Consider the following 24884-nt stretch of genomic DNA (forward strand, 5'->3'; position numbering starts at 1 on the left):
TCCAGCTCCATCCAAGTTGCTGCAAAATGTAGTATTTTGTTCCTTTTATTACTGAGTAGCATTCCATGGTATATATATACCACATTTCCTTTCTCCACTCATTGTTCGATGGGCACTTAGTTTGGTTCCATATCTTTACAATTATAAATTGTGCTGCAATAAACATGTGTGCATGTGTCTTTGTTATATAATGACTTCTTTTCCTTTGGGAAGACAGTCAGCAGTGGAATTGCTGGATCAAATGGTATATCTACTGTTAGCTCTTTAAGGAATCTCCATACTGTTTTCCAGAGAAGTAGTGGTAATTTACTTTCCCATCAGCAGTATACAAGCATTCCCTTTTTATCACATCTATGCCAATATCTATTGGGTTTTGACTTCTTAACAATGGCCACTCTAGCAGGAATAAAGTGGAATCTCATTGTAGTTTTAATTTGCATTCCCTGATGATTAGTGATGTTGAGAATGTTTTCACACATTTGTTGGTCATTTGTATATTTTCCTTGGAGAAATGATTTGTCATGTTATTTTGCCCACTTTTTGATGGGATTTTTTTTTTTCCTTGCTGATTTGTTTGAGTTCTTTGTAGTTTCTGGACACTAGTCTTTTGTTGGATGCATAGTATGCGAATATATTCCCCCATTCTGCAAGATGTTTATTTACTCAGATGATCTTTTTTTGTTTGTTTTGCTGTGCCGAAGCTTTTTAGTTTAGTTAGGTCCCATTTATCTACTTTTGTTTTTGTTGCATTAGCTTTTGAGGACTTCATGATGAATTGTTTTCTAGGCATGTCCGGAAAAGTTTTTTCCAAGGCTATCTTCTGTAATTTTTATGGTTTCAGATATTAGATTTAAGTATTTGATACCTCTTGAGTTGTTTTTATTAGATGCGAGGAATCCAGTCTCCTTCTTCTGCCTGTGGCTAGCCAGACTTCCTACCACTATTTACTAAATAGGGTGCCCTTTCCCCAGTTTATATTCTTGTTTGCTTTATTGAAGATCAGTGGGCTGGATTTGGCTTTATTTCTGGGTTCTGTATTCTCTTCCACTTGTCTGTGTGTCTCCTTTTACCCCAGTATCATGCTCTTTTGGTAAGTTTAGCCTTGAAGTATAATTTGAATTCTGGTAACATTATATCTCTAGGTTTGTTCTTTATGCTTACGATTGCTTTGGTTATTCCCGCTCTTTTTTTGGTCCCATATGAATTTTAGGATTTTTTTTTTTCCTAATTCTGTGAAGAATGATGTTGGTATTTTGATGGAAATTGCATTCAGTCTGTACATTGCTTTGGGCAGCATGGTCATTTTCACAATATTGATTCTTCCCATCCATGGGCGTGGGATGTGTTTCCATTTGTTTGTGCCATCTATGATTTCTCTCAGTAGTGTTTTTTAGTTCTCCTCGTACAGATCTTTTAACTCCTTGGTTAAGTAAATTTCTATGTATTTTATTTTATTGTATTTTTATTTTTATTATTTTTTTTTAATTTTTGCAGCCATTGGAAAACAGATTGGGTTCTTGATTTAGTCCTCAGTTTGGCCATTGCTGGTGTATAGCAGATTTGTGTACCTTGATTTTATAACCTGAGACTTCACTAAATTTATTTGTCAAATCTTGGAGTTTTTGGAAAATGTCTTTAGGGTTTTTTAGATAAAAAAATCACATAATCCATGAGCAGTGATAGTTTGACTTCCTCTTTTCCAATTTGGATTCTCTTTATTTCCTTCTCTTGCTTGATTACTCTGGCTAGGACTTCTAGCACTATGTTGAATAAAGAGGTGCAAGTGAGCTTCCTTATCTTGTTCCAGTTCTCAGGGAGAATGTTTTCAACTTTTCCCCATTCGGTATGATGTTGGCAGTGGGTTTCTCATATATGGCTTTTACTATTTTGAGGTAAGTCCCTTCTATGCCTAGTTTGTTGTGAGTTTTTATTTTAAACGGATCCTGGATTTTATTGAATGCTTTTTCTGCATCTATTGAGATGATCATATGGTTTTTGTTTTTAATTTTGTTTATGTGAGGTATCACATTTATTGACTTGCATATGTTAAGCCATCCCTGCATCCCTGGGATGAAACCCACCTGATCATGATGTATTATTTTTCTGATGTGCTATTGGATTGGGTTAGCTGGTATTTTGTTGAGGATATCTGCATCTATGTTCATCCAAGGTATTCGTCTGAAGTTTTCCTTCTTTGATATGTTCTTTCCTGGTTTGGGTAACAGGGTGATACTAGTTTCAAATAATGATTTAGGGGGGATTCCCTCTTTGTCCCTCTTTTGGAATAGTTTCAGTACAATTGGTACTAATTCTTCTTTGAATGTCTAGTAGAATTCACCTGTGAATCCATCTGGGCCTGTGCTCTTTTTTGATGGCAATTTTTTTATTACGGATTCAATCTCACTGCTTGTTGTTGGTCTGCACAGGATTTTTATTTCTTCCTGACTTAATATAGGAGGGTTGTATGTTTCCATGAATTTGTCCATTTCTTTTAGTGTTCTACTTTGTGCATAGAGATATTCATGGTAGTCACAAATGGTCTTTATTATTGATGTGGTATCAGTGGTAACTTGTCCAGTTTCATTTCTAATTGAGCTTATTTGAATGTTTTCTTGGTTAATATAGCTAATGGTTTATCAATTATTTTTATCTCTTCAAAGAACCAGATTTCTGTTTCATTTATCTTTTGTGTGTTTTCTGTTTTAATTTCACTTATTTCTTCTCTGATACATGTTATTTATTTTCTTCTGCTAGCTTTGGGTTTAGTTTGTCCTTGTTTCCATAGTTCATTGAAGTGCAGCATTAGATTGTCAATTTGTGATGCTTTAGACTTTTTAATGTAGGCATTTGGTGCTATAAACTTTCTTCTTAGCACTGCTTTCGCTGGATCCCAGAGGATTTGATAACTTGTGACACTAGTATTACTCATTTCAAAGAATTTTAAAATTTTCATTCATTTCATTGCTAACCACAAAATCATTCAGGAGCAGATTGTTTAATTTTCATGTACTTCTTTTGTCTTGGAGGTTCCTTTTCAAGTAGATGTCTAGATTTATCTCTTTATGTACTTGATATGATTTCCATTTTTAAAATTCATTGAGACTTGTTTTGTGGCCTGTCATGTAGTTAAGAGAATGTTCCATGTCGTGATAAGAACAATGTATATTCTGCTGTTCTTAGGTAGAATGTTATGTAAATATCTGTTAAGTTCATTTATTGTAGAGTGCACATTAGTCTATTGCTTCTTTGACTTTTTATGCTAATGATCTGACTAGCACTATCAGTAGTATATTGAAGTCCTCCACTATTATTGTGTTGCTGTTGATCTCATTTCTTAGGTCTAGTAGTAATCATTTTATAAATCTGGAAGCTCCAAGTTAGGTGCATAGGAGTTTAGAATTGTGATGTCTTCTTGTTGGACTGATTCTTTCATCAGTATAAAATGACATTCTTTGTCTTTTTTTCCTGTTGTTGCTTTGAGGCCTGTTTTACCTGATATAAGAATAGCTACTCCTGCTTGCGTTTGGTATTCATTTGCATGGAATCTGTTTTTCTACCCCTTGATCTTGAGTTTATATGAATCTTTCTTTGTTAGCTGAGTCTCTTGAAGACAGCAGGTATTTGGTTTGTGATTTTTAATCCATTCTAACAACCTATATTTCATAAGTGGAGCATTTAGGCCAATTATATTCAACAATGTTATTAAGATGTGAGGTGCTCTTCAATTAATCCTGTTCATTGTTACCTACATACTAATTTTTTTTCTTTGTGTAATTGTTTTATAGGCCCTCTGAGTTTTATACTTTCAAAAAGTTATATTTTGGTACATATCAGACTTTTATGTCAAGATTTATAACTTCTTAGAATTTTTTGTAAGGGCACTGTGATAGTGACAAATTCTCTCATCATTTGTTTATCTGAAAATAATTTTATGTCTCCTTCATTTATGAAACTTAACTTTTCTGGATATAAAATTATTCACTTACAGTTATTCTGTATGAAGCAGACTAGGGATAAGACCCCACTTTCTTCTGGCTTCTAAGTTTTGTGCTGAGAAGACTGCTGTTAGTCTGATAGGTTTTCCTTTATAAGTTATCTGATGCTTTTGTCTCATTGCTCTTAGAATTTTTCCTTCATATTGACTTTACATAGCTTGATAACTATATTCCTTGGTGATGACCTTTTTGCAACTAATCTCCCAGGAGTTCTGTGCACTTTTTGTATTTAGATATGTAAATCTCTAGCAAGGCCGGAGAAGTTTATCTCAATCATTTCCTCAAATAAATTTTCCAAAAGTTTTACTTTCTCTTCTCCCTCAGGAATACCAGTTATTCTTAGGTTTGGCCATCCTGCAAATCTTGGAGACTTTGTTCATTTCTTTTGATTCTTTTTTCTTTATTTTTATCTGATTGGGTTAATTAAAAAGCCCTGTCTTTGAGCGTTGACATTCTTTTACTTGTTCTACTTCATTGTTAAAACTTCCAATACATCTTGTAATTCATTTCATTTCCAGCAGTTCTGATTGGTTTTTACTTTTTATGACATCTATCTCTTTAGAAAATTTTTCATTCATTTTCTGGTTTAAAATTTTTTTTTTATGTAGGCTTTTATCTTTCTCTGGTATCTTCTTGAGTAGTTTAATAATCAACCTTTTGAGTTCTTTTTATCTGGTATTTCAATGATTTAATCTTGGTTTGGGTCGACTGCTGGAGGGCTAAGGTTGCTCTTTTGGGGGTGCTACAGATCTGTGTTTTGTCATATTATGAAAATTATGTTTCTGGTTCCTTCTCATTTGCATAGGCTTCTTCTTATCTTTGAAATTATTTCTTTTTTGATGGTGTTTTTTATTATTCCTTTTTCCCCTTAATGATATGACTTTTATGTTTATAGTTTATTGTAGCCTCATTCCGCTCTTGGTGCTTTTAGGTTTGAAGACTTTACATAAGTTCTCTTGAAGCTTATCTCATTCTCCCATGCTATGTATTTTTTATATATTTATTTTTTCCCTAGTATTTTATTTACTGGAATGAATAGTTCAGGATTCAGGCCTAAACATCTGGAGATGTCCTCAAGTAGAAACTTGTTGTAGTTAAAGCTGGTGGGTGAATGCAATACCCAATGATGGGCAGAAGTCCCAGCTTTGACAGAGGTGGTTAGAGAATCTATCAGTGAAATGCACTGAAGTCTTATCAGAGGGAAGAGTAGGAGCCATCTCAGTTCCCTTGCCAGGTCAGCAGGAAATCTATCCACTTCCCAGAAACACTCCTGACCCAATGTTCCAGCTATTCAGATCAGACAGCCACCTCTTTTCATCTGCTGGATGTCTATGTTCCAAGCAGAGAGGAATTGTGACATTCCCCCTTGTGCAAGCCTGAACCTGGAGGGTGCACCTGTTGTGGGGATGTAATCACCACAGTCCAGAAAGGCTGTCTATATATGCATCCATGCTTCCTGTTACATATATATATATATATATATATATATATATATATATATGCATATGCTTATATATATCTATATATGCATATATATGCTTATCTATCTATCTACTTCCTGTGAGAGAAGCCCCAGTTGTATCTGTAGTGGTGGATGGAAGGCAAAATAAGTCACCTTCTCCAAGACCGCTGAGAAGCACCAGCGCTGCCTGACTCTTGCAGTAGAGCTGCAGATTCTCCTTGTTGAGCTCTGTACTACACCTACACCTGTAACTCTGTTGAAAGAAACTTCCCACCAGCTGAAAGATTTGGGACTCAAGGACTGCCATCTGGATTCTTTCATACTATAGGGTGTTCTCTTGATGTGGTGCACTCTCCTTCCTCTAGGAGTAGGGATAGGGATCCCTGAGAGCCAAGCTACTGTGAATACTGCTATTACTCTGGGTCTAGCTGCCCAGTGCGGTTGCCACACTCCAGGTTGGTGTTGGGGAATGTCTGCAAGGGATCCACTGATGTGGACTGTCATCAAGTCTCCCAGCAGCAGCTCTGATGGGTGTGGCAGGGGAGTGATAAGGACTCTGAGAGTCCTTAGAGATAGCCTTAGTGTGTTGGCTTTCTCAAGTGCCGGTTGTGATAGTAATGAACTAGTCATGTGAACAGGCTTCAGACCTTCTCATTAGCCAGAGTGGAGTGGGCAATGGTAATAACAAAGGCCATACACAATTTTTATCCTTCCTGAGTGCTATGTTATTTTTACCTGGAGATGCTGTAATGGACTGTGTCAGTTGACCTCTAGCCAAGAGGTGGTACTTGCACCTTCCTACTGCAGCTGGAAAAGTGCCAGCTGCAGTGGTAATAGTAGGATATATACTTGCCTTATGTTATCCAGAGGAGATACTCTTGTTTCTCAGGTGATGGGCAGAGCCATAAAGCTTCCAAAAGTTTCTGTTCTTTTTGTTGAGCTACCAGGGAAGGTAGAGGAACAAAGTCAGGTGGGGGCTGGATCAGGCAGGTCTGTACTCTGGCTCCCAACATGTGAGTCAAGCAGTGTCCCCTCTGGGAGTTGAGAGGTGTTTCTCTGGCCTCTGCTGCAGAGACAATGTTGCAGAAGGATTGGGAAGTAGCAGGTGCCAGTAACCCCCAACCAGCGCCCATGTACTTGGTAAGGCAGATGTCACATCTGCAGTATTCTGCTAGCAGCAGTGAGTTAAGTTCCAGGTCATCTAATATTAGAACTCAAAACCACCCCAGGCCATCAGCCTTCCTCAGGAAAGTAGTTACCCCAGCTTTCAGGCCACACCCCTCCCAGTCTGCCCACAAAGCTTGGGCACCTAACTCTTGCACTCATGACTGCAACACACTTCCCACTGACACCACCCCCCAATTCAGTTCTGGCCAAGGGACTTCATCCCCCCTTGAGGTCATATTGCAAGATTCAGGTGGAAGGTTCTTTTAACCTATGACCACTGCCTGAGTTAGCTGGTAGACTTCCGTGAAGTCCCCTGTGAGGTAGAATAAGAAATGGCTTCCCTTGGTCCATGCTGGAGACTGGGAATGCACACAAGGCTCTTCTCATTGCTGTTTCTCCTTTTATATTCCTCACCACTCCCTATATCATTGCCAGCACTGGGTAAGATTGAAGGCCTTCCCCTGTGACTTGGATTTATTTATTTTTTTTTGAGACGGAATCTTGCTCTGTTGCCCAGGCTGGAGTGCAGTGGCTCGATCTCGGCTCACTGCAAGCTCTGCCTCCTGGGCTCATGCCATTCTCCTGCCTCAGCCTCCCAAGTAGCTGGGACTACAGGTGCCTGCCACCACATCTGGCTAACTTTTTTGTATTTTTAGTAGAGATGGGGTTTCACCATGTTAGCCAGGATGGTCTCAATCTCCTGACCTCGTGATCCACCCGCCTCGGCCTCCCAAAGTGCTGGGATTACAGGCGTGAGCCACCATGCCCGGCCAGTGACTTGGATTTCTAGGTTCCTCAGTGGAGGTATATATCCTGGAGGCAGTCTCTCCCAACTCACACTCTGAGGACTTACAGTTTTTTGCCTGACTCATGGTGTAGGCTGCAGCCCACTGCTTCTTTCAAAGGGTCTTTGGATTATTTCAGCTTTCCTGTTAAGTCTCTGTATTGCTTCTTAAAAAAAACTCACAATGTGAATCTCTACACACTCTTTTGTGTTTTTAAGTGGGAGAAGCATGCTAACACTGCTTCCAGTCTGTCGTCTTAGGGAAAAAAGAAATAATTTGAATTTGAATCTTGATGAAACTCATTTTCCCATTCTTCTCACCTGGATAAGCATGATCAGGCTCTGGATTTGGGCTGAAGTCCCATAGGTCTTGCCTGGGGTAAGAATTAACTGAAATGTGTCCCTGGATAAAAAGGTGTGAAGCTAAGGCAGGAGAGAAAATAAAAAGTAAGTGAGATTAAGAGATTCCAAAATCAGTAGAGCAAGAAAGAAGATTTTGATGGCGAAGAGAGATTTCATAGTTTGCTGGACACATAACTATATGACTGCCTGAACTTTTAAGGCACTGGAATGAGGCAGACACCATTGACCAAAGAGTTAACCAGTGCTTGTCCAGTAGACAGCTGTTGGGGAAAAGGAGGGACCCCCTGATTAACATACACTTTTTTCCAAAGAAGTAGATGGATGTGAGAATTTCCTTCATCACCACCAAGAAGGAAATAGTATTGGAAGACACCTCCAGGCTTCCTCTATTTTCATTAAATTTCTCCCATTCATGAAGGAAGAATGATATTTCTGACTGATGAAATTGGAGCAGAAGTAAAGTGTGTCCTGGCCTTTCAGATCTTGCTATTAATAGTCTAATTTCATTACCACTACCACTCCCCACTAATCTAATCTGCTAGAAATGAGTCATAGATGGGAGTGCAGACTGGAACTGGAAGGTTTTCTGATGCTGTTCAAAGTATGCACAGGTCATTCTTTTCCATGGGAGAAAAAAAAATGGGCCACAAAGGATTAGGATAAATGTCTTTTCTCAAAAAGAACCAATGTTAAATTATGTTCCTGGATGTCACATATAGCTAAAACCTTGAATTCCCATCCAGTTCCATATTTCTAAAATACTGATGTTAAAATACAAATTATCTACTAAATACGCTAAAACTAATATGATTTGTGTGGAATGGAGACAGGCTAGGAATTAATTTTGAAATTTTCAGAAGATGCCTATTTATCTTTCTGTGTACTAATCAATAGAGACATTTTCTATGCTCATATTTTCTAAAAATAATGTCATTTTCATAAAGAGATGCCAGAGAGCAAATTGATCAAAGACTAACAATACAAAGAATGGATAATTATAAATGCACCTTGTTGGGGTGAGTGGGTTGGTGTCATGAGACTTGTATTAGATCCAACTTAATTATCAGCTTGACTTTCTCTTAGAATAGTGTAAATAGTACAGGAAATTTGCAAATTTGGCCAACTTGAGAGATTTCGCACATTCTAAGAAAAAGAGAAAAATTGATTAGAAAAGGAAGTGGGAAAATTACTACAGAACAAAGATATTAAATTTAAATATTCAATGGACAGCACAGAATGTAAAACCAATTGTTTTAACAGATTGAGAATTTTACTCTAAAACAGAATTGTCAAAGATTACTCTTTATGGCAAATGTGGCCTTTAACTTATGAACATTTCACAAAATTCTACATGACTAAAACTTTCACATTCTAATAGTTTCTTTTAACAGATTGAGATATAGCTCACATTTTATAAAATTTTCTCAGTATACAAATTGTTTTTTAGCATATTTACAAAATTATAAAACCACTGCCACAATCGACTTTTACACTATTTTCATCACCCCTAAAATAAACCCTGGAAACCTTTAATCTATTTTTTGTTTCTGTGGATTTGCCTATTTTGAACATTTCGTATAAATGAAATAATGATATTTAGTGTTTTGTGGTTCATTTATTTCACTTAGCATACCGTTCTCAAGGTTTATCCATGTTGTAGTATGTTACCCATGTTTTATTCCATTTTATTGACAAGTAATGTTTCATTTTATTAATATACCAAGTATTATTTTATCCATTTATCAGCCAATGAACAATTGGATAGTTTTCTATGTTTTTGCTATTATAAGTAGGCTGCTATGAATATCTGTGCACAAGTTTCTGGGTGGATACATGCTTTGATTTCTCTTGGATATATGCTTAGGAGTAGAATTGCTGCATCATGTGGCAACTCCATGACAACATTTGAAGAACTGCCAAACTGGTTTCTAAAATAGCAGCACAATATTACATTTTCAATAGCAATGCATGAGACATCCAATTTCTCCACATCCTCATCCACACTTTTTATTGCCTTTTTTATTATAACCATCCTAGTGGTTATGAAAAAGTTCTCTTATTATGGTTTTGATTTGCCTTTCTCTGATGACTAGTGATGTTCAGCATGTTTTCCTGTCTTTGTTTGCCATTTGTATGTATTTTGGGAGAAATTTTTATTTATATCCTCTTTGCTCACTTTTTATTATGGAGTTGTAATGGGTCTTTATATCGTTGACACAAACCTCTTATCAGGTGACTTGAAAATGTTTTCTCCCATTCTGTGGTCTGTCTGTTCACTTGCTTGATGGCATTGTTTGCAGCTCAAAAGTTTTACATTTTAAAGTACAACACAACTAATTTTTGTTGTTGTTGTTCCTTGTCATTTTGGTGTCACTTACAGGAACCAACATGCCTAACATCAGGCCATAAAGATTTACCCTACATTTTTTTCATAGTGTTTTATAGTTTAGCCCACACATTTAGGTCTTAGATCAATTTTAGGTCTTAGATCCAATTTACTCTTTATCAGGTGTTTACCCTGCTGTTCCAGTACTGTTTGTTGAATATTTTTTTCTCATTGAATTGCCTTGGTATGCTTGTCAAAAATCAATTGACCATAAATGTAAAGGGTTACTTCTGGAATTGCAATTCTATCTCATTTCTCTCTCTCTCCCTTTATAAATATATAAATTATTGATATATATGTATATATATGTATTATGTATATACTATATGCATATACATATCAATGAGATGGAATATACCACTGAGATAACAAGGATAATGACTAAGAATTGGATTTTAGAAATGGATATATTTATTCTTATGCCAGTACCACATTGTATTGATTACTGTAGTTTTTTTCTAAGTTTTGAAATCAGAAAATGAGAATGTCCAATTTTCTTCTCCCTTTTCTAGATTTATTTAAATATTCTGAGTCCCTTACATTTTTATGTATTTGGGAATTAGACTGTCAATATTAGCAAAATATAAAGAAAACAGATTTTTATGGGATTGTGTTGAATTTGCAGATAAATATGCGGAGGAATGCCATCTTAACAATTTATAATCTTCCAGTTTATCAACACAGCAAATTTTTCATTCATTTAAATGTTCTTTGGAATCTTTCAACCATGTTTTAAAATTTCAATGTATAAGTCTTGAAATTTGTTGTTAAGCATATCCCTAAATATTTTATCCTTTTTTATACTTTTACAAACAGAACTATTTTTTATTTCGTTTTTAGACTGCTCATTGACACTTGCATTTTGACCTTGATCTTGCATCCTACACTATTTCTAAAGTTGTTTTTTAAGTCAAAAGTTTTTCTGTGGGTTTCTTAGAATTTTCTAAATATACAATCATGTCATCTCCAAATACTTTTACATTTTAATTTTCAATTTAGATGCTTTCTATTTATTTATCTTGTCAAATTGTCCTGCATACTGAGTTGAACAGTTCACCACTACCCAAAAGAAAAAAAAAATATGTTCACCCCACTATCTCATAATATGATCTTATTTGGAAATAAGGTCTTTGCAAATGTAATTAGTTAAGTAAGATGAAGTCATACTTCATTAGGGCGAATGCTAGATCTAATGACCAGTATTCTTATTAAGAGGCTGTGTGAAGAAACACAAACACTCACAGAGGAAATATGACCATGTGAAGATGGTGGCAGAAATTTGAATCATGCAGGTACAAGCCAAAGAAGCCAAGGATTTCCAGCAACCACCAGAAGATAGGAGGAAAAAGGAAGGAACCTCTCTTAGAGTTTTCAGAGAAAGTATGGCCTTACCAACACCTTGATTTCTGACTTCCTATTTCTGGCACTGGAGGAGAATGCACTCGTTATTTTGGCCACTCAGTTTGTGAAACTGTTGTAACAGTTTGAGAAACTAATATAGATTTTGATACTGAGAAGCAGGAGCTGCTGTATCAACTACCTAAAAATATGAAATGGCTTTAGAATTGGGCAGAGGCTAAAGTACTTGATAGAAAAAGCCCAGATTAGTTAGATAAATGGCCAGTAGATATTGTTAAAGATGATTTAAAATGTTTAAAAATGTTAAATATGATTCTGGCAAAAACTGAGATAGATGTGAAGAGCACATTAGAAGAATTTTCTGTCACTCTAGAGGATACATGTACCATGAACAGAATGTTGGTAGAAATATGAACATCAAAGATGCTTCTGGTGAGGTCACGCCAGAAAATGAGCAATGAGAAACATAATACTGCAAATTGGAAACTGGAGGAAAAGACAATGATGTTTATAAAGTGGCAAAAATGTTGGCTTAATTGTGTTATATTGTTGAATGGAAAGTCAGACTTATAAGTGAGGAATCTGGGTATTTATCTGAGATTTCCAAGCCAATTAGGGAGGGTGTTGCCTGGTTTCTCTTTGCTACTTACAGTAAAATATGAGATAAGAGATAAATTTAGGTAGGGTATATTACAGGGAAGAAAAGGCTTGATGATTTGGAAAATCTTCAGCCTATCCATATTGTAAAAGTTGCACACTTTCTGGAGATAACACTAAGGGTATGGCTGTACACTATTTTCCTGAAGACATTAGGTATGTGATTATACAGTCAATAACCAATACCAGTAAAAGTCAGGAATAGAGATGGGTCTACATAGAAAGGATCTCTGGAGAGCCGTCATGTGTAATGGTGTGGATCACTTTTACATTCCCAGAAGGCTGGAAAGGATTTTGAGAATAACAGCAGAAACAAACCCACCTTGAAGATAATAGATTGGAAATAGGGAAACATGAAGGAGGATTATCAGACTTCTAGGATCTGCAAACAGAATGGGCTATTCAGAAAGCAGGGTTGCCACTGCCTTGCAGGTCTTTAGAGGATAAAACTACCACCTCAGTTATAGAAGGTGGGATTGCTGCTGTGGCCCCCAGGACAGATCATGAAGCCACAGAAGATTGTTCTTAGGTCTTGAAACCTAATAAAAATTTTCTTTGTGGGTTTTGGACTTACTTTAATACTAGTTACTCCTTTATTCCTTTTTATTTTCTTGCTTTTATTATGTAAATGACATCTGTGTCTCTTCCTCCATTGTATTTTGGAAATAGAGAAATTGTTTTTCAGTTTCACGGGCCCACAGGTAGAGAAAAATTTTATCCCAGGAGAGATCAAACCCGGGGTTTCATCCCTACGTGTTTTGGATGACTTAGATGAGATTTTGAAACTCTGAGTTGATAATTAAGTGAGATTTTGTACTTAAGAGTTAATGTTTTAATGGATTAAAATGAGTATGTTGGGATGGGATTAATGTATTTGACAGGTGGAATGTGGATGAATTGATGGGGTACAGAGGGTGTACTGTTTGGATTAAATAGCATCTCCCCAAAATTCATGATCACAGAGATCCTTGGAAAATGAAATGATTTGGAAATAGTGTTTTTATATTTAATTAGTTAAGAAGAGATCATACTATATTAGGGTGGACCCTAAATCCAATGACTATGGGTCTTATAATTAGCCCATGTGAAGAAAACAAACACACACACAGAAGTTTGCCAGTAAAGAAGGAGACAGAAATTGAAGTGATGCGTCTACATGTCACTGAAGCCATGGATTGTCAGCAAACATTGGAAGCTAGGCAGAGGCAAGATAGGATCCTCCCCCAGAAACCTTCAGATAAGACATGGTCCTGCCAACATCTTGACTTGATGCCTCCAGATCTGTGAGAAAATAAATTTCTACTACTTTTATTACTAGATCTTAATTGTATTTATTTATTTATTTTTATTATGCTTTAAGTTCTGGGGTACACTTGCAGAATGTGCAGATTTGTTATATAGATAAACACATGCCATGGTGGTTTGCTGCACCCATCAACCCGTCATCTGCATTAGATATTTCTCTTAATGCTATCCCTCCCCTGCCTCCCAACACCCCCCACCCCTGACAGGCCCCAACGTGTGATGTTCCCCTCCCTGTGTCCATGTGTTCTCACTGCTCAGCTCCCACTTATGAGTGAGAAGATGCGGTGTTTGGTTTTCTGTTCCTGTGTTAGCTTACTGAGAATGATGGTTTCCAGCTTCATCCATGTCCCTGTAAAGGACATGAACTCATCCTTTTTTACTGTTGCATAGTATTCTATGGTATATATGTGCCACATTTTTTTATCCAATCTATCATTGATGGGAAGTTTGGTTGGTTCCAAGCCTTTGCTATTGTGAACAGTGCTGCAATAAACATACATGTGCATGTATCTTATAGTAGAATGATTTATAATCCTTTGGGTATATAGCCAGTAATGAGATTGCTGGGTCTAATGGTATTTCTGGTTCTAGATCCTTGAGGAATCACCACACTGTCTTCCACAATGGTTGATTTAATTTACACTCTCACCAACAGTGTAAAAGAGTTCCTATTTCATATGGAACAAAAAAAGAGCCCACATAGCCAAAACAATCCTAAGCAAAAAGAACAAAGCTGGAGGCATCATGCTACCTGACTTCAAATAATACTACAAGTCTATACTAACCAAAACAGCATGGTACTGGTACCAAAACAGATACGTAGACCAATGGAACAGAACAGAGGCCTCAGAAATAGCACCACACATCTACAACCATCTGATCTTTGATAAACATGACAAAAACAAGCAATGTGGAAAGGATTCCTTATTTAATAAATGATGTTGGGAAAACGGGCTAGCCATATGCAGAAAACTGAAACTGGACCGCTTCCTTACACCTTATAGAAAATTAACTCAAGATGGATTGAAGACTTAAACGTAAGACCTAAAACCATGAAAACCTTAGAAGAAAACCTAGGTAATACCATTCAGGAAATAAGCATGGGCAAAGACGTCATGACTATAACACCAAAAGCAATGGCAACAAAAGCCAAAATTGACAAATGGGTTCTAATCAAACTAAAGAGCTTCTATGCAGCAAAAGAAACTATCATCAGGGTGAACAGGCATCCTACAGAATGGAAGGACGTTTTTGCAATCTATCCATCTGACAAAAGGCTACATCCAGAATCCTCAAAGAACTTAAACAAATTTACTAGAACAAAACAGCCCTATCAAAAAGTGGGTGAAGGATATGAATAGACACTTTTCAAAAGAAGACATTTATGCAGCCAAGAAACATGAAAAATAATTCCACTACTTTAAACCACCCCATTTGTGGTGGTTACAGCAACTTCGAAAACATGTATTCCATAGAGAAACAGTGGACTTTGCAGCCAGATTGACCTGAGCTGGAATCCAGCAATCTGTCACAAATTAGTTGTCTGTTTCTGAGAAAATCATTTTAAACATTTGGTGTCTTTTTAAATCTGTGAAATAGGGAAGGAAAAACCACACACTGTGAGTTTTTAATGGGTAATTTTTGTAACCAGTATTTGTAAGTTAAAATCTTATTAAACATTTTTGTTACAATTCTCTTTATTAAGTGAAACAATGTGCTATAGGAGCTTATACCTAAAGAAAAATCCTCAAGTCAGATACCCTGTTGAGAGAAATATCATAGACAGCTAATATATCAGTTTACGTCCTTAAAATGTTTTGACTGAATTTAGATTATTCACCTTGGTTATGAATAGCTCCCTTTTTTGGATAAAGAAATATAATTTGGACTGTCTCTGTAGGGACAAGTACTACACTTACTAAATATCCACTCCATTACATATCCCATTCTCTGGTTAGCCCACCACTCTTCCCACCATTCTGGGATTATAAAAATGACATCTCTCTACTCATGAACAGAGTTCATTCTACATCACTTGAAACTGCAAAATGTCTCTGACCATCCCAGAATGGTACATACCCAACATTATAAAAGGATAGACTCTGTTCTGCTGCTAATGGCTGCTTATATTCTCCTATCAAAATGGTAATCCTTAGGATGAACAGCTAGGTAACATGAGATAGAACAGGCTTTTAAAAGCTTTTAACAGATGAGTACCTTGCCTGTTTGTAACCTATATAGGATCAATAAAATCTTCTCACACACATGTGTGCTCAAGCACATACATACACATGTACACCCCCCCACACACACACATACAAAATCATGCTTAAGGTAATGAGCACTGACTTAGATGATTTTATTTGTACCTTTGCAAATGATTCTAGTCAGAGGTCAGTGTTGGTGGGGCAAATGCTTGCCTCTGATATTTACTTTCTAATAGAGGTTATTGGAAAGCTCACTATAGTGGGCTTATGAAAAGCTGGTTTAAAATGCTGTAATTCTGTAATTCCCTCGCACTACTGCTCATCAGACACATGCACCACACACATACACGTACACACACACACACACACACACACAAGTGTTCTCTCTCTTTTTCTCAAACATTTTATCATTAAACTCCTACACTTCTAAAGAACAGGTAAAAAAAAAAAAAAAGATTCTGAAGTAAGACAAATCTGAATGTTCACTTTCTAGTTGTGTGACCTCTCAAACTCCAATTTTCGTGTCTATAACATGAAAATAATATAAATCTTATAGACTTTTGCTGATTCTTTGTTACAAATCTATCTACTCCCTTAAACTCTTTGTGAAGTTCTTTATCTTATTTCTGTGTCTTCAGAATCTAGCATAGCACTGTGTACATACTAACCACTAAACCTTGTTGAATGGAGGCTGGATGATGTTTAAATCACCTTTGCTTCTTATGTAATCTGTCATTTCAAAAGTCAAGTTTTTTGACTTAGACACTATTTCCATAATATAAGAACTGTAATAAATAATACACAAAATAATATCTTAAGCTCCTGGCATTGTTAATATTCATGATGTCACTAGTTTTTCATGGTAGGGGAAACAAAGATGGTGTTTCCATATGATACTTCCTTCAATGAAATGAATTAAATTTAGATGTAATTTCACAGCCATCAGAAGCTTTTCCCAGTGCTCGCTTATTTGTATCTGAAGTCATTGTACCCAGCCTTTAAAATTGAATCCAGCAGAATATGCACTACTTATAAAAACTTTAGATTTTGATCTGAAATGTCATGCTAGAGTATAAAAAGGTCAGGAATGAGGAATACATCATCACTCATCATTTTTTCGTGATCTACATAGGTATTATTCCCTGATGTTTTTCACCATATTTGCAGGATAATCACTTTTTTTTTTCTTTTTGCATTTTAGGGAAAAATCAGAGTGAGACAAAGTGATACTGGCCTTGACCAAAACACATGCTTTGTATTTATCAAAGTTTTCAGTAATACCCTCATGCTGTCTACTGATGATTCATTTTAAAGCTATTCCTGGTTCTATTCATTTCTGCTTTTAATCCAAAATATCTTAAGCAGACCACATTGGACTACCTGATTCCTTCCATCTTGGGTTGGAGGAGTTAGGAAATAGCAGTTCTCATATTTTTTTCTTTCCCCACTTTGGAAATTAATTCCAAGTTTATTTAAGGGAAAGCAAAAAAAGAAGACATGCATAATTTTTCCCCTTACAGGCTAACAAAGATGCAGGATTTTCGCTAATTGAGGATTCAGAGTGAAGACTCTGTGGTGTCATGAGGTGTCATACATACAGGAAACACAAGTGGCAGCTGGTTGCTGTTGAGGTAGCTAAATGTGAAAACTCACTAATTAGAGAAATGCAAATTGCAAAGACGTATTTTGCTACACCCTGGAGCTATGTTGAAGCAATCAGCAAAGGAGGATCCTGAAAGTGCCCACCTTTTGGAGGAATCTTGGAGCCAACATGTGGTTCATTTACAGTTACTGACACACACTGAAGTAGCAGCTACTGCTCTAGATACAGAGGTTTAAATTGTGAGCAAAGACAGAACTCTGTTAGACCATTAACGTGAATGATTTACTTGTGAAACCATTTGAAGTCACAGAATCCCCTATGCTACTGTTCTCTGTCCTGCCTTTGGTTCAGTCTCTAGTAGTTCAAGAAGTACAGTGTACTGGGTAAGATAGGGCAGGAAATAGGTTAAATATAAGTGTAGTCATTTAAATTCTGGCCAACTGACTATGAGGAAAATGAAGAAAAAGGGATAAAACTATGACTAGAGACATGAGCAAATGTAAACGTTCATTTCTTTTTACCAAGTGAACTGTAGATCTTTTTCCCTCATTGAATTAATGGATTTTTAATGAAATTAAATTAATTGGCTTATGGTTTTAACATCATGCTGCCTAAATGTCTGCCTTCCTATGCTAAGGACCTAGCTTAGATTCATTGATTATCAGGTCAGTGGCTCCTAATTTCAAGTTTGTGTATTCCATGGATATATTTAAGTTGACAGAAGAAAATCTATAAATACTCCAGGACTCTAGGAAATAGTGTTTGTTAAAATGCATGTGTACAGTGTTCTAAAGAAAAGGTGTATGACTTCTAATATATATTTTTATAAGGTCCCTATCCTAGCCTTCAAATTTAAGAAGAGTGCTATTACAGTCTTATCACTAATATAGTTTAGGCAGCCCTTAATAAATGTGTATACCCATTTCTACCCAACTGTATTTACATTTATTTCTGATATAGGGTTTGGTGGAGGTCACCTTATTTTCAATATAACAGAAACATAGATATCAGACTTCTTGATCTTTACATAGCCCTTAATGCTTTAACCCATATTTCCCTCTAGTATAGAAGTTTCAGGTCTCTGCTATCAATGCTGCATCCTGCAGGTTTATTCTCTTTGCCCTAGGATGCAGGATTTGTGGGATTGTCTTAGCTGTCCAAGCACAGACACATGAGAGAATTTAATGAAGGCCTTCCATTGCTCTGGAGTAGGAAAATATTGCTCCCTCCTAGAGGTATTTATCTTGTTTTTGTTTCTTTTTCTGCGTATTTGAACTGCACCAAATCCCAGAGTAGTAAGTGATTCTTTAATTAGCACAAGTGGCCACAATCCTGAACCTAGAACTTTAAAGGTAGCTTCTTTCTAGTGGTTCTACTCTACTTTCTAGTGGTTCCTGACTCTTACTGTGACTCATTATTTATCCTACTGTACTGATGTTACCGTATCTGAAAAGTGAGGGTAATAACTATGTCTTATTTTTTACATGGTTATTGAGAAGATTAAATGAGACATATCCAAAAACTGTTGTGAAAAGTAAGTGTTCTAAAAAGTTTGATTTTATTTATTTTAGAATAGACTGTTGCCTGTTACAAAACAAAACAAAACAAAACAAACAAAACAAAACAAAACAAAAGTTAGAGAATAATTATTTGGGGTCCTTGATTTTTATTAACAAAATGACTCTTGAACCTATTTGGAAACTTGATTTTCTATGTACCTCTGCTTAAATAAAAATGCCTACCAAGTAATGGGAGAGTGGGTATAGGCATTCAATATTAGTGTTTGGGGGGCAAGGAAATAAAGTTTTCTGATTTTACTTAGAAATTTTGTATATGTTGTGACGTTTATATTATGGACAAAGAAGTGTCACTTTTTAAGTTGATGTTTCTGATTCTACTTCTTGTGGATTTCAGCAGAGGTTAATCCTGTAGCTTTGACCTCCAGAAAATGACTTTTTAAAAGCTATCTATTTTAAGAATTGGGAGAGCGTCACAAGCCCAGTTCTTTGAATCCACCTCACAAAATACTGTACTCTAATTTGGAATAGACTCTGAGAGAGGCCCTTGTTGAGGAAAGAGGAAGTTTTCCCCAACTGTGAGTGGGGAGCAAATGGAAGGCACCTTACAAAAGATCAATGTGAGATTCCAACTCGCTAACTGGAAAAATGGGATTGGTGGTTGGTGCTTACTTGAACACTTTCATTGGGCATAGTAAAAGGATGTAAGAAAGCAAAGAAAGTTTCTTTGTAAATAAAATACTCACATCTTTGTCATTTAACCAGAAAATATTGAAAGAAATTTACTGCCTTTATTAGTTAAGAAGAAAGCAATAATTTAATGACCTCTGTTCTTCATAGTGTTACCTCAATCTTTACCTTTATAAAATACAGACACCTAAGCCTAATTAATTCAGAAGCTACTAATACATAATTTGCAATTTTGGGCCCAATCTGTTGTGAAGATTACCTATAGATTACATATGAGGAAAATAAATACTTCAGCATTTTATATGGTAAAATAATGACACAAACCTTACATAACATTTTATGCATTTCAAAAACGAGACCATATAAACTGCTTCTTTCCAGATAAGGATTAGTAACACTAGGCGATGTGTCTTATAAATAAAAAGAGTCCAGACTGGAGTTTAACTTATCAATAGTTTATTTTCAATATGCGGAGTAATAAGAAAATTCCATTTCTTAAAAAAAATGTGTTTCATTTTTTTTGTTAGACTGTGCTCCTTCCCAAATTTTATTAATTGGGAAACTTTGAATAAAGATATTTTATAAAAGAGATAGACACAGGTAGAGAATAATTTAGTAAGTTTTATAAAAAACTCATATCAAGATAATGCTAAGCAAAATTAAACCTTAAATAATGACACAACACTTACCCCTTGATCCACTGTGAATGTGTGTGTTTAAAGTAGAGCAACTCCAACAAAGAGCTACATACGCTGCTTCTCTATTTATAAGCAAATTTTCATACTTTCTTTCTCATAATCTTAACAATAGCCTGATTTAAAAAGTAGGGAAGGGGAAGAAATGAACACTCAGAGGTTAAATGAACACTCAGAGGTTAAATGAACTTGTCAAGTCATATAGTCTCAAATTTTATAAGGATGATGCTCTAAATAAATTGTACCAATAGTGAATAACTTCAGTCATTTTAAGGGCATCAGTTTTTGGAGTCAAACATCTGTATTTAAATCTGTTCTACTTCTTTGTAGTGATATAATCTTAAAGGAATCATTTCTTTTCTCTGTGCCTCTGCTTTATTGTCTTTTATTAATAAAAGAAGTTATTAATAATAAGCTGATAAAAGCTGGGTATATTAATAAAATAACATAAGAACGTTCCAAGCAGTGTGATATAGTGGAGAAAGCATTGCTACACTTTGAATTTGACCGATATACTTTGCATCTGACTTTCAGTCTGGCCTTTGTTGATTGTTGTTTGTAACCTTAGGCAAATTTCTTCAGCTCTCTGTAAACCACCTGTAAGGTGCATAATTACATGGGCAAAATAACTTATACAAAGTGATATACAATATTTGGTATATGATAAGTAGTGCATAAATACAGGTCTTTCTTATGCCAACAAGGTTGTCTATACTTCCTCAACTGCAGTTGTGATGGTGATATTCCATTATAAGTTGATACAGAGAAGTGACATGGTACTCTTGCATTTTAATGTAATATTTACAGAAATAATTATAATTATTAAAACTACAAACAATAAATTCAAACAAATTAGCAAGAAAAACAATCACATCAAAAAGTGGACTAAGGAAAGAATAGACAATTCTCAAAAGATACACAAATGGCCAAGAAATATATGAGAAAATGCTCAGCGTCACTAACGATCAGGGAACTACAAATCAAAACCACAATGTGATACCACCTTACTCCTGCAAGAATGACCATAATCAAATAATTTAGAAAAAATAGTTGTTGGCTTGGATGTGGTGAACAGGGAACACTTCTACACTGCTGGTGGGAATATAAACTAGTACAACCACTATGGAAAACAGTGTGGAGATTCCTTAAAGACCTAAAACTAGAAGTACCATTTGATCCCAAAATCCCACTACTGGGTATCCACCTAGAGGAAAAGAAGTCATATGCGCGAATAGGAACAGCTCCAGTCTGCAGCTCCCAGCATGAATGATGCAAAAGACCAGTGATTTCTGCATTTCCCATTGAGATACCTGGTTCATCTCATTGGAACTGGTTGGAGAGTGGGTGCAGCCCATGAAGTGTGAGCCGAAGCAGGGCGGGGCATCACCTCACTTGGGAAGCACAAGGGATCGGAGGATTTCCCTTTCCTAGCCAAGGGATGCCATGACAGACTGTAACTGGAAAATTGGGGCACTCCTACCCAAATACTGTGCTTTTCCAATGGTCTTAGCAAATGATACACCAGGAGATTATATCCCACACCTGGCTCGGTGGGTCCCACGCCCACAGAGCCTTTCTCACTGCTAGCACAGCAGGCTGAGATTGACCTGGGAGACAATAGCCTGGTAAGAGGAAGGGCATCCGCCATTGCTGAGGCTTGAGTAGGTAAAAAAGTGACTGGGGAAGCTCCAACTAGGTGGAGCCCACTGCAACGCTGCAAGACCTGCTGTCTTTGTAGACCCCACCTCTGGGGGCAGGGTGTAGCTGAACAAAAGGCAGCAGAAACTTCTGCAGACATAAATGTCCCTGTCTGACAGCTCTGAAGAGAGCAGTGGTTCTCCAGGCATGGTGGCTGAGCTCTGAGTATGGGCAGACTGCCTACTTAAGTGGGTACCTGACCCCTGTGTAGCCTAACTAGGAGACACTTCCCAGTCAGGGACGACTGACACCTCATACAGGCGGGTGCCCCTCTGGGACAGTGCTTCCAGAGGAAGGATCAGGCAGCAATATTTGCTGTTCTGCAGCCTCCGATGGTGATACCCAGGCAAATGGGGTCTAGAGTGGACCTCCAGCAAACTCCAACAGACTTGCAGCTGAGGGACCTTACTGTTAGAAGGAAAACTAACAAACAGAAAGAAATAGCATCAACATCAACAAAAAGGACATCCACACAAAAGCCTCATCTATAGGTCACCAGCATCAAAGACCAAAGGTAGATAAAACCACAAAGATGGGGAGAAACCAGAGCAGAAAGCTGAAAATTCTAAAAACCAAAGTGCCTCTTCTCCTCCAAAAGACTGCAGCTCCTTGCCAGCAATGGAACAAAGCTGGATGGAGGATATTTGACAAGTTGACAGAAGTAGGCTTCAGAAGGTCGCTAATAACGAACTTCTCAGGATGTTCAAACCCATCGCAAGGATCCTAAAAACCTTGAAAAAAGATTATATGAATGGCTAACTAGAATAAGCAGTGTAGAGAAGACCTTAAATGACCTGATGAAGCTGAAAACCATGGCACAAGAACTGTGTGACACATGCACAAGCTTTATGGCTGATTCGATCAAGTGGAAGAAAGGGTATCAATGATTGAAATCAAATTAATGAAATAAAGTAAGAAGAGAAGTTTAGAGAAAAAGGAGTAAAAGGAAACAAAGCCTCCAAGAAATATGGGAGTATGTGAAAAGACCAAATCTACATTTGGTGCACCTGAAAGTGACAGGGAAAATGGAACCAACTTGGAAAATGCTCTGCAGGACATTATCCAGGAGAACTTCCCCAACCTAGTAAGACAGGCAAACATTCAAATTCAAGAAATACAGAGAACACCACAGAGATACTCCTCAAGAAGAGCAACCCCAAAACACATAATTGTCAGATTCACCAAGGTTAAAATGAAGGAATAAACATTAAAGGCAGCCAGAGAGAAAGGTCAGGTTACCCACAAAGGGAAGCCCATCAGACTAACAGCAGATCTCTTGTCAGAAATTCTACAAGCCAGAAGAGAGTGGGAACCAATATTCAACAATCTTAAAAGAATTTTCAACCCAGAATTTCATATCCAGCCAAATGGAGCTTCATAAGTGAAGGAGAAACAAAATCCTTTACAGACAAGCAAATGATGAGAGATTTTGTCACCACCAGGCCTGCCTTACAAGTGTTCCTGAAGGAAGACTAAACATGGAAAGAAAAAATTGGTACTAGCCACGGCAAAAACATGCCAAATGATAAAGACCATCGATGCTAGGAAGAAACTGCATCAACTAATGGGCAAAATAACCAGCTAACATCATAACGACAGGATCAAATTCACACGTAACAATATTAATTTTAAAAGCAAATGAGCTGAATGCCCCAATTAAAAGACACAGACTGGCAAATTGGATAGAGTTAAGACCCATCAGTGTGCTGTATTCCGGAGACCCATCTCAGGTGCAGAGACACACATAGGCTCAAAATAAAGGGATGGAGGAAGATCTACCAAGCAAATAGAAAGCAAACAAACAAACAAAACAAAACAAAACAAAACAACAACAACAAAAAAACTGGTTGCAATCCTTGTCTGTGGTAAAACAAACTTTAAACCAACAAAGATCAAAAGAGACAAAGAAGGCCATTACATAATGGTAAAGGGATCAGTTGAAGAAGAGCTAACTCTCCTAAATATGTATGTACCCAATACAGGAGCACCCAGATTCATAAAGTCCTTAGAGACCTAAAAAGAGACTTAGGCTCCCACACAATAATAATGGGAGACTTTAACACCCCACTGTCAATATTAGACAGATCAAAGAGACAGAAGTTTAACAAGGATATCCAGGACTTGAATTCGGCTCTGCACCAAGCTGACCTAATAGACATCTACAAAACTCTCCACCCCAAAGCAACAGAATATACATTCTTCTCAGAACCACATTGCACTTATTCAAAAGTTGACCATATAATTGGAAGCAAAGCACTCCTCAGCAAATGTAAAAGAACAGAAATCACAACAAACTGTCCCTCAGACCACAGTGCAATCAGATTAGAACTCAGGATTAAGAAACTCACTCAAAACCGCACTACATGGAAAGTGAGCAACCTGTTTCTGAATGACTACTGGGTACTTAATGAAATGAAGGCAGAAATAAAGATGTTCTTTGAAACCAATGAGGACAAAGATACAACATACCGGAATCGCTGGGACAAATTTAAAGCAGTATGTAGAGGGAAATTTATAGCACGAAATGCCCACAAGAGAAAACAGGAAAGATCTAAAATCGACACCCTAACATCACAATTAAAAGAACTAGAGAAGCAAGAGCAAACAAATTCAAAAGCTAGTAGAAGGCAAGAAATAACTAAAATCAGAATAGAACTGAAGGAAATTGAGACACAAAAAACCCGTCAAAAAATCAATAAATCCAGGAGCTGTTGTTTTGAAAAGATTGAAAATAGCAAAAAGACCGCTGGCAAGACTAATAAAGAAGAAAAGAAGAATCAAATAGACACAATAAAAAATGAAAAAGGGGTATCACCACCGATCCCACAGAAATACAATCTACCATCAGAGAATATTATAAACACCTCTACACAAATAAACTAGAAAATGTAGAAGAAATGGATAAATTCCTGGACACATACACCCTTCCAAGACTAAACCAGGAAGAAGTTGAATCTCTGAATCGACCAATAACAGGCTCTGAAATTGAGGCAATA

This window comes from Rhinopithecus roxellana, chromosome 15 (genome assembly GCF_007565055.1).
Source record: "Rhinopithecus roxellana isolate Shanxi Qingling chromosome 15, ASM756505v1, whole genome shotgun sequence".
Lineage (NCBI taxonomy): Eukaryota > Metazoa > Chordata > Mammalia > Primates > Cercopithecidae > Rhinopithecus > Rhinopithecus roxellana.